Source organism: Rhinoderma darwinii, chromosome 12 (assembly GCF_050947455.1).
Source record: "Rhinoderma darwinii isolate aRhiDar2 chromosome 12, aRhiDar2.hap1, whole genome shotgun sequence".
Taxonomy (NCBI): Eukaryota; Metazoa; Chordata; class Amphibia; order Anura; family Rhinodermatidae; genus Rhinoderma; species Rhinoderma darwinii.
This window is the reverse complement of record NC_134698.1, coordinates 29,989,979-30,004,255: the sequence shown is the minus strand read 5'-3', so window position 1 is coordinate 30,004,255 and position 14,277 is coordinate 29,989,979. Positions and strand designations below refer to the sequence as shown.

The following is a 14,277-nucleotide window of genomic DNA, read 5'->3' as shown; positions in this document are numbered from 1 at the left end:
TACTAATAAAAACTACAGCTTGCCCCGAAAAAAAAATATGCCCACATACCAGTCAATTGACGGAAAAAAAAGGTTATAGGTCTCAATATATGGCGACAAAACTCAAATTTTTCTTCGTAGAAGTAGTAAAACATAAAAAGAACTATATAAATTTTTGTATCGCTCTAATCGTATTGACTGCAAAGTGAAAGCCTTAGAAACGAACCCCCCCAAAAGATTGAGGAATAGCAAGTTTTTTTTCCTATTCCAGTTTCCCACTACATTATATGGTACAATAAATGGTGCCGTGAAAATCTACAACTTGTCCCGCAAAAGACAAAGACTCATATGGCTATATTGATAACATATTCTTTGCCCACACTACTACAAAAAGGAAAGGTGTACTTCTTACCATTAAAAATACAATAGCAATTCAACTTGTACATTTTTTAGCTGTCCTAGAGGGTAGTTACTTGATTGTGACCTGTCTTATCAAGAACGCACCATTTACAGTTGTCACACCCTATGCCCCTAATTCTCACCAAATTAGATTCATTAAGTCAGTCATCGAACTAACTACTAATTTGAAAGACTGTTCATTATTGTTTAGTGGCGATTTTAACATTCTCTGACCCAACCTTGGAAAAAAGTTCCTCGTTCATTAACCACAAAGAACCTTGCATCCGAGACTTATTATTTAAAGAAAACCTATATGATCCTTGGCGTATACTTCACGCTTCTGAACAGGAATACACTTATTTCTCACCCCTCCCCATAATGTATACTCCCAAATAGGCTTCTTTCTAATGCATTCATTACAGGTTTATTCCTCAAACTTGCAAGTACTGATAAAAAAAAATTAGAACTTCAAAAATAAATGAACTTTTTTCCAACATCAAGCAATTAGAAGATAGACATAAGTTAAATCCCTTGAACACCACTTTAATAGAATTGAAAAAATTGCGCCACCACTTGTATTTATATATGCAAAATGGGTATGAACTAAACCTTAGGAAAGCAAAAACGTCTTATTACTGGCAAGGAAATAAAGCATAAAAAAGTGCTGGCAAACAGAATCAAATCTAAAGAGGCCAAATTTAGAATCCCATTTATATATGACTCCAAGCGTTCAAAAATATCGGAAACATTTTCTGAATATTATAGCTCACTTCATACCTTGCTGCTGTCAGGAGAGCCCCACATCCGAACAATGACTTAATTGATAAATTCCTCAATGACATTTCTCTTCCCAAACTAACCCGCGACCAAAAAAACTTGATGAAGTACTGACGGCGAATAAATCCCTAAAGCCAAAGAAATAACCAGGATATAACGGTCTCACAAACTAGTAGAATAAATCCTTCAATGTGTTATTGGCACCTTTTTTAATCAAAACATTGCAACAAATTACCCATACAGGCAAATGCCCCAATGAAATGCTTTATGCCTTAATTATCACACTTCCCAAACTTCCTTCCCATATCACTCCTTACTGATCTAAAACTATTTTCAAAAATTTTAGCTTCTCGACTAGTTGATATATTACCCCGCATAATTAAGAATGATTAAGTGGTTTTCATAAAAGGATGTCAAACATCAGATGGAACGAGATGATGCTTCTTGGATATTATTAGAGGCCTCTCGGACACCTTCTCTGCTTCTCTCCTTGGATGCGGAGAAGGCGTTTGACAGGGTCCACTGGGGATACTTAGAATCCACTATGAAAAAGTTAAGGGTATGTTCACACGGCCTATTTACGGACGTAAATCGGGCGTTTTTGCCCCGAATTACGCCCGAAAATAGCGCCTCAATAGCGCTGACAAACATCTGCCCATTGAAAGCAATGGGCAGACGTTTGTCTGTTCACACGAGGCGTATATTTACGCGCCGCTGTCAAATGACGGCGCGTAAATAGACGCCCGCGTAGAAGAAGTGACCTGTCACTTCTTTGGCCGTAATTGGAGCCGCTATTCATTGACTCCAATGAATAGCAGCGCTAATTACGGCCGTAATTGACGCGGCGTTCAAGCGCCTGCACATGCCGGTACGGCTGAAATTACGGGGATGTTTTCAGGCTGAAACATCCCCGTAATTTCAGCCGTTACGGACCCCCGCCGTGTGAACATACCCTAAGGGGTTGTTTCGGTCAGCGGTAATTTCTCTTTACTCTAATCCTAACGCATCAGTTTATACCTCTGGCTTCCTATCCGCTCCATTTAAAATCACAAATGGAACTAGGCAAGGATGTCCAATGTTGCCGCTAATCTTTGCAATGGTAATAGAACCATTTGCGGAACATATTAGACAACCAAAACTTATCACAGGGATTTCAATAGGTGAATCTGAACACCGCGTAGGTCTCTTTGCAGACGATGTATTGATTGCCCTCACTAATCCCCAACACTCTCTCCCTGCGGTTATGGACATTATACACAAATTTAGTAGGGCTTCTTATTATAAAGGAAATAACTCTAAATCTCAAATCCTAAAATTGGGTTTAAAAAGCTCTATTAAACGTGCGCTATCCAAAGACTATATATTTTCCTGGGTAAAGAACTCTTTATCTTACTGGAGTATAAACCTTACTTTTCCTACTTCCAATTTATTTGATCTATATTTATAATGCCCTCCTCGTTACAATTAAGGAAGATATTAAAAAATTAAGAACACAAGGTATATCTTGGGTGGGGAAGATGTCTGCGGTCAAAATGGTTATACTTCTTAAAATCCTTTATATTATGTTCCTATTTTTCTACCCAATTCTTTTCTTACAAAGCTTCAATCCATTGTACGACAGTTCATATGGGGCACGATGATACCCAGAGTCAAGGCCAACATGCTCCATATATGTCACCGTGATAGAGGTTTAAACTCTCCCTCAATTTTCCATTACTACAGAGCGGTGATCTTAGATCAATTGAGACCATTATGGTCTAAAGATAAATCTAAACTTTGCCTAAAGAATGTAACTTTATTTACCCAAAGACTTACTACAACACCATTTAAAAGTCTATACTTGCTTTAAATCTATTTTTCACCCCAAGTTACTAACGCTAAAGGCGATCTCACTTGTCTGGAAGGCAATATCCAATACGAAAGATCTGTACAAGACAGATGTTTATTCAGAACATTTAGAAGTGCTAGAACTGGCGACCCCTAGGTTGCATCTTGCTTTGTGGAAGAAAAAGGGTATTATCACGATAGGAATGCTTTGGCAGGAGAATCAATTTTTGTCATCTCATACCCTGAAATCAACTTACGATATCCCACACAAAGAATTCTTTAAATTTCTACAGACCAGACACTGTATGATCTCCCGCCTTCAACTCAATTATCTACATCTATTGTTTTTAATATTTGGTTAGATTCTACTCAACCAAATAAGAAAGGCATATCGAAATGTTTTCAATTGATCAAAATGAATGATATTGACCCTCTTTCCCAACTAAAAAAAAATCTGGGAAAATGATGTAAAGTTAAAAATTTCACATAATCGTTAACGTCGTTTTTCATTTAATCGCTAAAATTTGAAAATGTATTACGCATTTAGAGAATTCTAGAAGAACTTTTTATCGCTGGTATTTTACTCCGGTAAAATAACATCTTCCCCAGACTTTCCAACCTTTTGTTGGAGATGTGGATCTTCCAATGGGACTTTCTTTCATCTTTGGTGTTTCAAATGCTGACAAAGCTATGTAAAGCACAAATGTAACAAAATCCGGCCTTCGCTTTATTGGCGGTGAGCATGGACCTTTTTCCCAGTGAACAAATTGCTACTATATCACACACTTTAATCACTACAAGGTTAAAAAATTCCCAACATTGGCAGGATGACTTTCTTCCAACGATGAAAATAACTGAAGGTTTTAATGATAACTCCTGGTATGAACTAATGCACGCTTGCACTTACTGTAGACATTCCCAACTATTGACTAAATGGAAATTGTGGCTTGGTACAGTAGCTCATTCAGCACTCTACCTTCAGCCTACTTCAAGATATTCCTTTAATATTTCTCTTTGTGACTTTATTTTCAACTCTAGTCTAGAACCTTCATGCAGCTACATTATACTATAAAAGTGAATGTCTGTATTCACTTTTACAGTATTGGATCATGATCCTGTGATATTAGCTGATCACCAAGAACATTGGCAATGTCAGGACTAGAGATGAGCGAACTTATGAAAAGTTCGGTTCGACTAGTTCGCCGAATTTCACTAAAAAGTTCGATTCGGACCGAACTAGTTCTGACCGAACCTGTAATTTCCGTGCGCCGAGCATGGTACTGTCCAGGGTGCTGAAAGAGTTCATGGGCTGCACTAACTCTTTCAGCAACCTTGACAGTACAATGCTCGGCGCGCGGAAAATAAAAAAAATACGTTCATACTTACATTCCTCCTGTCCGGCCTCCAGCGATGACGTTTCATCCATCTCGCCGCTGCAGCCAATCACAGGCTGTAGTGGCGGTCACGCACGTCAGAAGGCCGGCCTCCAGGGATGACGCTTCATCCCACGTGACCGCCTCTGTAGCCAATCACAGGCTGCCGCGTCAGGAAAGAAGGTCGGACTGGAGGAAGAAGAGGCACTCGTCACCAAGACAACGACCGGGTACGTATGAAATGCTTTTTATTTTATTTTTAATCAGCAGCCTCTTTTCTCTATCAGTGATTGATAGAGACAAGTGGCTGCCGATTAGTATAATATTTTTGTCATGTTTTTTCTGCCCGCCCGGGTTCGGTCAAAACGTGTTCGGCCGAACCCGGTGAAGTTCGGATTCGCTGCGAACCGAACTTTTCGCGATGTTCGGACCGAAACTGGGTTCGGATGTCCCGGTTCGCTCATCTCTAGTCAGGACGTTTACGAAAACCTTTACAGACACCCAATGTACCTTTGTGCCAAATTTGGGGTCAAACAGTTCAGGCGTTTGGATGCCTATAGAAGATAGACAAACAGACATTTGCTTTTATTATATCGATAGTATTAGATAGTGATCTTGTGATAATGGCTGATAAAGGAGAACAACGGCAAAGTTGGGACCTTTATGAAAACCTTCCCGGACCCCCAATGTACCTATGTGCTAAATTTGGGTTCAAATGGTACAGGCTTTGGATGTCTATAGAGGATAGACAAACAGACATTCGCTTTTATAGTATAGATTAGGAAAATGTAAAAATGTTCTCAAATTTATTGATAAAAGCTCTGGCCCTTTATGAAGAGGAGGCAACATCAACTGAAGTCTGCAGCAGTGAGCAGTCAAATGGGGATTTATAAAAGCCTTTATGTAACTTTTAGGGTCAGTTCACGCATTGCGTAAATACAGCGGATTTTCCGCAACGGAATTAGTTGTGGAAAATCCGCAGCAAAATACAGTAGCAGCAAAGTGCATATGATAGAAAAAAGCTCATCCACACGCTGCGTAAATGATGAGTGGAAAAAAGAACACTCAAATTGACATGCGGTGCAGAATTTTATTCTGCAGCATGTCAATTGTATATGCGTAAATGCTGCTTTTTTTTGTTGCAGATTTTCCCCTTTAATTTCAATGGGGAGGTAGAACCCACAACAAATATCAGTTATTGCATATTTCTGTGGCGGATTCTCAGTGATTCCTCCGCAAAAAAAGGCAACTCAGAAAAAAAATACTTTTTTTCATACTTATCCAGAAGTCTCTGTTTTTTCCTCCACGCTGGCCTCCTGGGATGACGTTTCATCCCATGTGACCGTTGAAGCCAATCACAGGCTGCAGCCGTCTCCTGGGATGAAATGTCTTTCCAGGAGGCCGGTCTGCTAGCAGCCCGGCTAAATGCTGCAGTTTTTCGCACCACAGTTTGTTTTTTTGCCTGAAATTCCCTGCAGCCATTGGGGCGGATATGCAGTGTAACTTTACGCAGCGTGTCCGCCCTGTGTGAACTCAGCCTTATGGCGTAGAAAAGTTGCAAATAATGACTGTCACGGCGCGGGGTGTGGACCCACTGGGCTGTACCGCGTAGCGGGATAGCAGCTAGCCAACTAGGTACAAAACAATGTCTATAGTCCAGAAAGGGTACCTGAGGCAATGTAGACCGTAGCGGTGATACTTTCACTGTAGATGGCACAGTAGATGCAGCGGAAGACACGACTTGATTTTCACTGTAAATGGAACAGAGGCACGGTAGCATGGGATACAGGGTACAGGCAGCAGGAATGGGTAACACTGGGAACTGGAAAACACTAGACCATTTGCAAGACCAACTTTATGTATACAACAACGCTCAGGCAAGGATCAAGTGGGTAGAGCCCTTTTTATAGTCTAGCATCACTCTGCGCTAATTACTGATAAATGACAGCTGGACACGTACTGGCCCTTTAAGGCTGTGCGCGCGCCCTGCGGGAAACAGTCGCAGAACCCAGAAGTGAGTGCCGGCGTCTTCCTGGAGGAAGATGCCACCGCGAACATAGATGTCCATGTCCAGGACCGTCAGAGGGTAAGTCCGAACGGCGGCCCTCGGCCATAGACGTTACAGTATCCCCTTTCTTACGCCCCCTCTTCTTGGGGCAAGAGCGGGAGAGAAATCTCTTCACGAGGACAGGGGCATCGATGTTCTCCTCTGGATCCCAAGACCTCTCCTCTGGACCAAATCCCCTCCAATCCACCAAATCGTCCTTCCTCCCTCTTTCTTGGTAGCCAGGATCTCCCTCACTTCGAAAGTCCCTGACGAACCGCCAGGAGCCACCGCGGAACTAGGAGTCCTGGAGTAGCGGTTCAGGACCACGGGCTTCAGCAATGAGACATGGAAGGAGTTAGGGATCTTGAGGGTAGGAGGCAGCCGAAGCTTGTAAGACACAGGATTGATTTGTAGCAGAATCTCGAAGGGTCCGAGGAACCTGGGAGCAAATTTGCAAGCTGGCACTCTCAGCTGGATATTCCTGGAAGACAGCCAGACCTTCGTACCTGGAAGAAACTGGGGAGGTTCTCGACTTCGAGTGTCTGCCTTTCTCTTCATGTGGTCCACTGCCAGCAGAATAGAACGTGTCTGTTGCCATATCTGCAGAAAGTCCCTGAAGGTCGAGTCAGCTGCAGGCACCTGGGACATAGTAGAGACCGGAAGAGGTATACGAGGATGTTGGCCGTAGACGATGAAGAATGGACTGGAGGTTGTCGACTCACTAGTATGGTTATTATAGGAGAACTCAGCCCACGGGAGCAGCTGCACCCAGTCATCATGTCGTCTGGAGACAAGGTGCCGCAGATAGTTCTCCATAATTTGGTTAACCCTTTCGACTTGTCCATTGGACTAAGGATGATAAGCTGAGGAGAAGTCCAACTTTACACCGCAGAGTGCTCTCCAGAACTTCGAGGTGAACTGCTCCCGTCGATCCGAGACAATATGCACATATCTGTGAGAAAGTCCATAGCAACATGCCTTCAGTGGGCATCGGGCACAGGCAGTGGTTGGAGCAGACTGGCTGGTCTGGAGTGGGCAACTTTGTTTGCTGCGCACACCGTACAGGAGGAGACAAAGTCCATGACGTCTTTGGGCAGCGTGGGTCACCAGAACTGACGGGCAATTAGGTCTCGGGTCTTACGGGCACCCGCGTGACCTGCCAGCTTGGAACTATGACCCCAGCGAAGGATTCTTCCTCTGTCTGCCAGATGTACAAAAGTCCTTCCTGGAGGAATGTCTCTAACTTGCAGAGGGTTAACAGAATAGATGCAGGAAGGGTTGATAATCTGTGGGGACTCCACAGTGTTCTCTGTTTCAAACGACCTAGACAAGGCATCGGCCCTCACATTCTTGTCAGTAGGGGAGTACAAACCGGAACCGAGCAAAGAACAACGACCACCTGGCTTGACGAGGATTCAGCCATTGAGCCGTCTGTAGATAGATCAGGTTCTTGTGGTCCGTGAAGACCAGGATAGGATGAGCTGCGTCTTCCAGTAGGTGTCTCCACTCCTGCTGGGCCAGCTTGATGGCCAGTAACTCCCGATCCCCAATCGTGTAGTTGCACTCTGCGGGAGAAAACCGCTTAGAATAGTAGCCACAACATACCACAGTCTTGCCTTTCGAACCTCTCTTGAACAAAAGTGCACCAGCACGAACAGAGGAAGCAGGGAACTGTAGGGATACATCAGGGTGATAAAGAATAGAGGCTGACGTGAAGGCCTTTTTAAATGTGACTTCTTCTTCCGGAGTCCACACCTTGGCATTCATGCCCTTTTTTAGTGAGGGTGGAGATGGGAGCTGTTAATGAAAAGAAGTTGGGAATGAACAGCCGGTAGAAGTTGACGAATCCCAGGAAGCGTTGTATAGCCCTTAAGCCTTGGGGGCGTGGCTATTTCGGGACAGCCTTTACCTTCTCAGGGTCCATTTTGAGGCCCTGATCGGAGATGATATAGCCCAGGAAGGGTAGAGACTTCTTTTCAAACACACACCTCTCCAGCTTGGCATAAAGATGTTTCTCCCTCTCGAAGCAACACCTGGCGGACATGACCCTGATGAGTCACTAGATCTGCGGAAAAAAAATCAAAATGTCATCGAGATGCACCACAACACAGACATAGAGGAGATCACGAAAAATGTAATTGACAAATTCTTGAAACACCAGGGGGGCGTTACACAGGCCGAAGGGCATGACCAGATATTCGTAGTGTCCATCACGTGTATTAAATGCAGTCTTCCACTCGTCACCCTGACGAATCCAGATTAGAATGTAAGCCCCCCGCAGGTCTAGCTTAGAAAAAAAAATTGCCCCCGTTTTCGATCAAACAGTTCCGAAATCAAAGGCATTGGATACCTGTACCGTGATCTGGTTGAGGCCTCGGTAGTCAATGCAGGGTCGAAGTGATCCATCCTACTTCTTGACAAAGAAAAACCCGGCTGGGGATGAGGGTTTACGTATGAAGCCCCTCGCCAGATTCTCCTTAATGTAGGCTGACATAGACTGGGTCTCAGGCAAGGAGAGAGGGTATACTCTACGGCGAAGAGGGGACGAATCAATAACCAAGTCAATAGGGCAATCATACGCTCAATGTGGTGGCAATGTCTCTGCTTCCTTCTTGTTGGAAGACATCTGAGAACGGAGAGTAACAAGGAGGCAACCCTGCCAGTGACTGATGCAGAGAAGACTGAGGCAGATGGACCGGCAGACAGCGGTTGAGACACTTGGGGTCCCACTGGAGAACCTCTCCAGAGTTCCAATCCAGGACTGGGAGTGTGTAGATGGAGCCAAGGCAAACCCAGCAGCACGGGGTTGTCGGCCTTGGGCAGGACAAACAGGGAGATGAGTTCGGAGTGAAGAACTCCCACTTGGATTCCTAACGGCTTGGTCACAGACAAAACTGGGTCAGGCAAAGGCAGTCCATCTACCGAGGCAACGATCAATGGCCTTTCCAGCAGAACAGTGGGCAACTGAAGAAGATCCATAAAGTCTTGGCAGATTAAATTGGCTGCAGAGCCAGAGTCCAGGTAGGCAGAGACTGGATGGGGCCTCTCGCCAGCAAAGATAGTCACAGGAATGAACAGTTTGGAGGAGACTTCTCTATTAAATGCAGTATCGCCCAGGGTTGTCTCTCCAACCAATCCTAGGCGTTGGGGTTTTTTGGCTTCTGGGTACACAGACGCACGACATAGCCAGCGAGGCCGCAATATAGACAGAGTCCAGAGGTGCGCCTGCACGGTTTCTCTTAAACGGACAGTTTAAGCCGATCCACCTGCATCGGAACCTCGAGTGGTTGCTGGAAGTTGGGCGCCAGTCTAGGGAGCCGTCTCCTGTCGAATCTCTTGAGATCTCTCTCTGAACCCTATGTCCACTCGAGTAGCAAGTAGAATCAGGTCGTCCAAGGCAGCTGGTAGATCTCGAGCAGCAAGTTCGTCTTTGATCTCGGGTGATAGGCCTTGCCAGAAGGATGCTACCAAGGCCTCATTGTTCCAGGACAGTTCTCCTGCCAGGGTCCGGAACTGGATGGTGTATTCGCCCATGGAGGCGTCCTCCTGGCGAAGGTTAAAGATAGCAGTGGCTGCCGACAAGACTCTTCCAGGCTCCCTGAATACGGTACGGAATAACCGCACGAACCCCTGGAAGTCTCGGGTCCACTCGGGTCACTAGGAGACCATTTGCAGGACAAACTTTAGGTATACAACAACGCTCAGGCAAGGATTAAGTGGGCAGAGCACTTTTTATAGTCTAGCAGCATTCTGGGCTAATTACTGATAAATGACAGCTGGATGCGTACTGGCCCTTTAAGGCCGTGGGCGCGCGCACCCTGCGGGAAACCGTCCCAGAACCCGGAAGTGAGTGCCGGCGTCTCCTTGGAGGAAGATGCCGCCGAAAACACATGGCCGGGACCGTCAGAGGGTAAGTCTGAACGACGGCCCTCGGCCATAGACGTTCGACTAAAAGGAGGCTAAAAACATTGGTGGGTTTAGCGGGAGCCGACGGGGCTCCCTCGTGGACCGATATATTTACCATCACTTACGCCGGAAATTGGTGCAAGTTCAGGGCCTAGCTACGCCTGCTCATTTCTAATTCCCAGTCTTAAACACCTATCTTAGTAAATTCCCCCACTGTCCTATTATGACATAAGTCAGATTTTGACTGCTCTGAGGTTTCCTGCTTCTGTGTGGGGTGAGACTTAGTGTGCAGCATATGTGTACAGGGTAGATCTCTGCTGCTCTCTTCATGCTGAATAATGGCATATTAGCAGCAATGCGATACGGATTCCTGTCTATTATGAAGGAGTAGGCAGTAGCAGAGGTGAATCTTGTCACAGCTTTCTCCTCGGTGTTGTGACTGCTGCTGGATCTGTGTGTGAGAGAGAATCAGATTAACCCCTTGGGGTATGTGCACACACAAACTCAAAAACGTCTGAAAATACGGAGCTGTTTGGCTATGTTCACACGGGGTCTTTTGCCGAGTTTTTTGACGCGGAAACCGCGTCGCAAAACTCGGCAGAAACGGCCCGAGAACGCCTCCCATTGATTTCAATGGGAGGCGTCGGCGTCTTTTTCCCGCGAGCAGTAAAACTGCCTCGCGGGAAAAAGAAGCGACATGCCCTATCTTCGGGCGCTTCCGCGTCCGACCTCCCATTGACTTCAATGGGAGGCAGGAGAAAGCGTGTTTTATGCCCGCGGCGCTCAATGGCCGCGGGCGAAAAACGGCGCGATAATTGCTATTCACACGGAGTATTTTGGGGGAGGAATATCTGCCTCAAAATTCCGTTTGGAGCTTTGAGGCAGATATTCCTCCCCCAAAATACTCCGTGTGAACATAGCCTTTTCAAGGGAAAACAGCTCCTGATTTTCAGGAGTTTTTGAAGCTGAAAATGAATTTGGAGCTTCTTTTGAGGCTTCTTTTGAGGCGTTTTTGATAGTGTTCAGTGGCATGCTACTTCTTTTTATGAAGCATCTTTTTACGCTCCATTTTTTTTAAAACAGCGGCGTAAAAGGATGCCCTGTATGAACTAAATGTTGTTTTTCCCATTGATTTCAATGGGCAGATGTTTGTAGGCGTTCAGCTTCCGTTTTTTCAGGCGTTTTTCAAGGCGTAAACGCCCCATAATACGCCTGAAATCACTGCCTGTGAACATACACTTACAAGCAGCTGTCTCCTCATCTACCAGATTTACCCTTTGCAATCTGTTTTATCCTCATTTTCTGGCTGGGCTGCATAATTCACAGGGAAATCTTATTACATGAGTATGGGAATTGATCCTCCTATTGTATTCTATAGATCAGCAAACGGGCTAATTGATTTGCTCAGCCTGATTCGTAGCCAGATGTGAGCAAAAGGCTCCAATTTGCCATCCAGATGCTGTGTAGAATTCACTCCTCCCGTCACAGTTAGTACATCCCAGAAAAGAAGAGATTCTCGTGAGAGTTGGACCACCCTTTGCTGAAATGAAAGTATAAACTGTGTCCTATAATAGAGGGAAATCTGCTGCTCTGTTAATATAGATTTCGGAAAATTCCATAGAGTACATTCAAACCACACACACATGCAGCCAGTTCTCCCTGGTTTCTCCTGCTCATAATGTTAAGACCTGTTCACATCAGCGTTGTCTTTCTGTTGAGGGGTTCCATCGGGTTAACCCTTCAGCGGAAAGGCAAACGGAAACCTTCGCTTCCGTTTGCATCACCATTGATCTCAATGGTGACGGAAACTTTGCTGATGGTTTCCGTTTGTCACCATTGTGACAGGGTTCTGTTGTTTTGACTGAATCAATAGCACAGTTGACTCTTCTATTGATTCTGTGAAAAACAGAACCCTGTCACAACAGTGACAAACAGAAACCATTAGCAAAGTTTCCGTCACCATTGAGATCAATGGTGATGCAAACGGAAGCTACCGACGGAAACCTCCGACGTAACCCCTCAACGGAAAGACAACGCTGATGTGAACAGGACCTTATAGGCTAATTGCAAAGCTTTTGTGGTTAATAGTTAAAAATAGGGTAGTACCGTGTTAGCCAGAAACAATATATTAAATACCTTTGTGTTAAAAAAGACAAAAGTATAGAAGGTATGATACCTTTATTGGCTAACCATAAAAGTTCTATATGCGAGCTTTCAGAGCACACAGGCTCCTTCTTCAGGCAGTTTACAAATGAATGACTTAGAAAAAAGCACAACATTTAGATGTTACACAAAGACAATTCGTACATGAGGTGATACATCATTAAGATAAGCCGGGGCAATAAAACGGAGGTTATAGGGGTGATGACTTAGGAGTTAAGGCATCTGGAGTCAGTCTGATGGGGGATGTGACGCATATTGTTTCTGGCTAACACGGTACTACCCTATTTTTTACTGTACTTCGTGAAAATGGAGGATACCCCAAATGTACTGAACACAGATGGATCTTAAAAACCTACTTAAGAAACTGGCACAACTGAATAGCGACATATTCTTCCTAACCAGATGCAAAAAGGAGAATCTTCTCCCCAAAGGCCTCATGATCAAGAATCCAACTGAATGTACCTACAACACTCACTTTTCACAGAAACTTTGCTACAGATCATCTGAAAGACTACGGAATCACTTTATTGGATTTTTTTACAACAAGAAAAGAACTGTCCAAAGTGAGATTAATTCCCTAAATGATGCAATACAAGGACCTGGATCAAGTCTAACCAAGCAAGTATTAAAGGAATTCTACAATAAGTTACAACATCAACTTGTCATCTGCAAACAAAAAAACTCTGCAGACTAAGAAAGAAAGCAGGTCTCAAAATACAAGAAGGAAAGCAAAATCCACATAACCATTTGGATATACCATCTTCTGTTGTAAACCTCTCTCAGTATGAACCAAGCAAACTGGAAATGAATGTTCTATCTAAAGGACTTACATTTTGTCCCACTAAACCACTTGACAGTGCCCAGTTTTGCAGTGACGTGGAGGAATGCTTCCGCAGATTGCAGCTGAAAGAATTCTTTTCTGACAAAACAGATATGACATCACAAGCTGGGATGGGAAAAGAAACCTCAAGAAAGAAGAAGACCACAAACTGGACCCCTCAACCTGGATACAATCCAACTTTGGATTACTACATTGACTGCTTCAGAAAAAAAGTGAAATCTGACATATCGGACCAACAGCACAAAGTAACACAATCTCAGCATGGAGGAAAGGAACACAAAATCACTAAAATCCAACAAAGACATCATCATCAAACCAGCTGATAAAGGAGGCGCTGTAGTAATTCTGAATACATCTGACTACATCCAGGAGGCACATAGACAACTCTCAGACAATAAATACTACACCCTGCTTAATGAAGACCCCACCAAACAATACACAGTGGAACTTGTCCATATCATCAATCGTTTCAACGCTGTGTCAGACAGTTTACCGGACCTTATACCGGACAATCCCAGAATGGGAACATTCTACGTTACCTAAAATACATAAAAAAGGCAATCCAGGGAGACAAATCATTTCAGGTGTTGGGACTCTAACTGAGAATATTTCTGGCTGGGTGGAAAATCTTCTAAAGCCCTTGGTGAGGTGCACACCCAGTTATGTCCAGGACACCACAGACGTCCTCTGCAAACTCTCAGCCCTAGGTCCACTACCAGAGGGAACAATATTGGCAACTATGGATGTGGAGTCTCTGTATTCTAACATCTCCCATGAGGATCGCATAGCCGCATGCCAATACTTTCTTCAAAAGAACAATCTAGCGACAGAGCCGGCCCTACAACTCATCAGGTTCGTACTCCATCACAATTATTTTTTATTTGACAAAGACATATATCTGCAATGTATGGGAAGCGCTATGGATAGCAAAATGTCACCACAATATGCTAACCTGTTCATGGCCA

General features: G+C 44.4%; 1 protein-coding gene across 6 annotated transcripts in view; it reads left to right on the top strand.

Moving 5' to 3' along the window:
- The window catches only part of EXD1 (exonuclease 3'-5' domain containing 1), a 175,018-nt gene that overhangs the window by 133,467 nt on the left and 27,274 nt on the right, over positions 1-14,277 (top strand). The window lies entirely within an intron of this gene.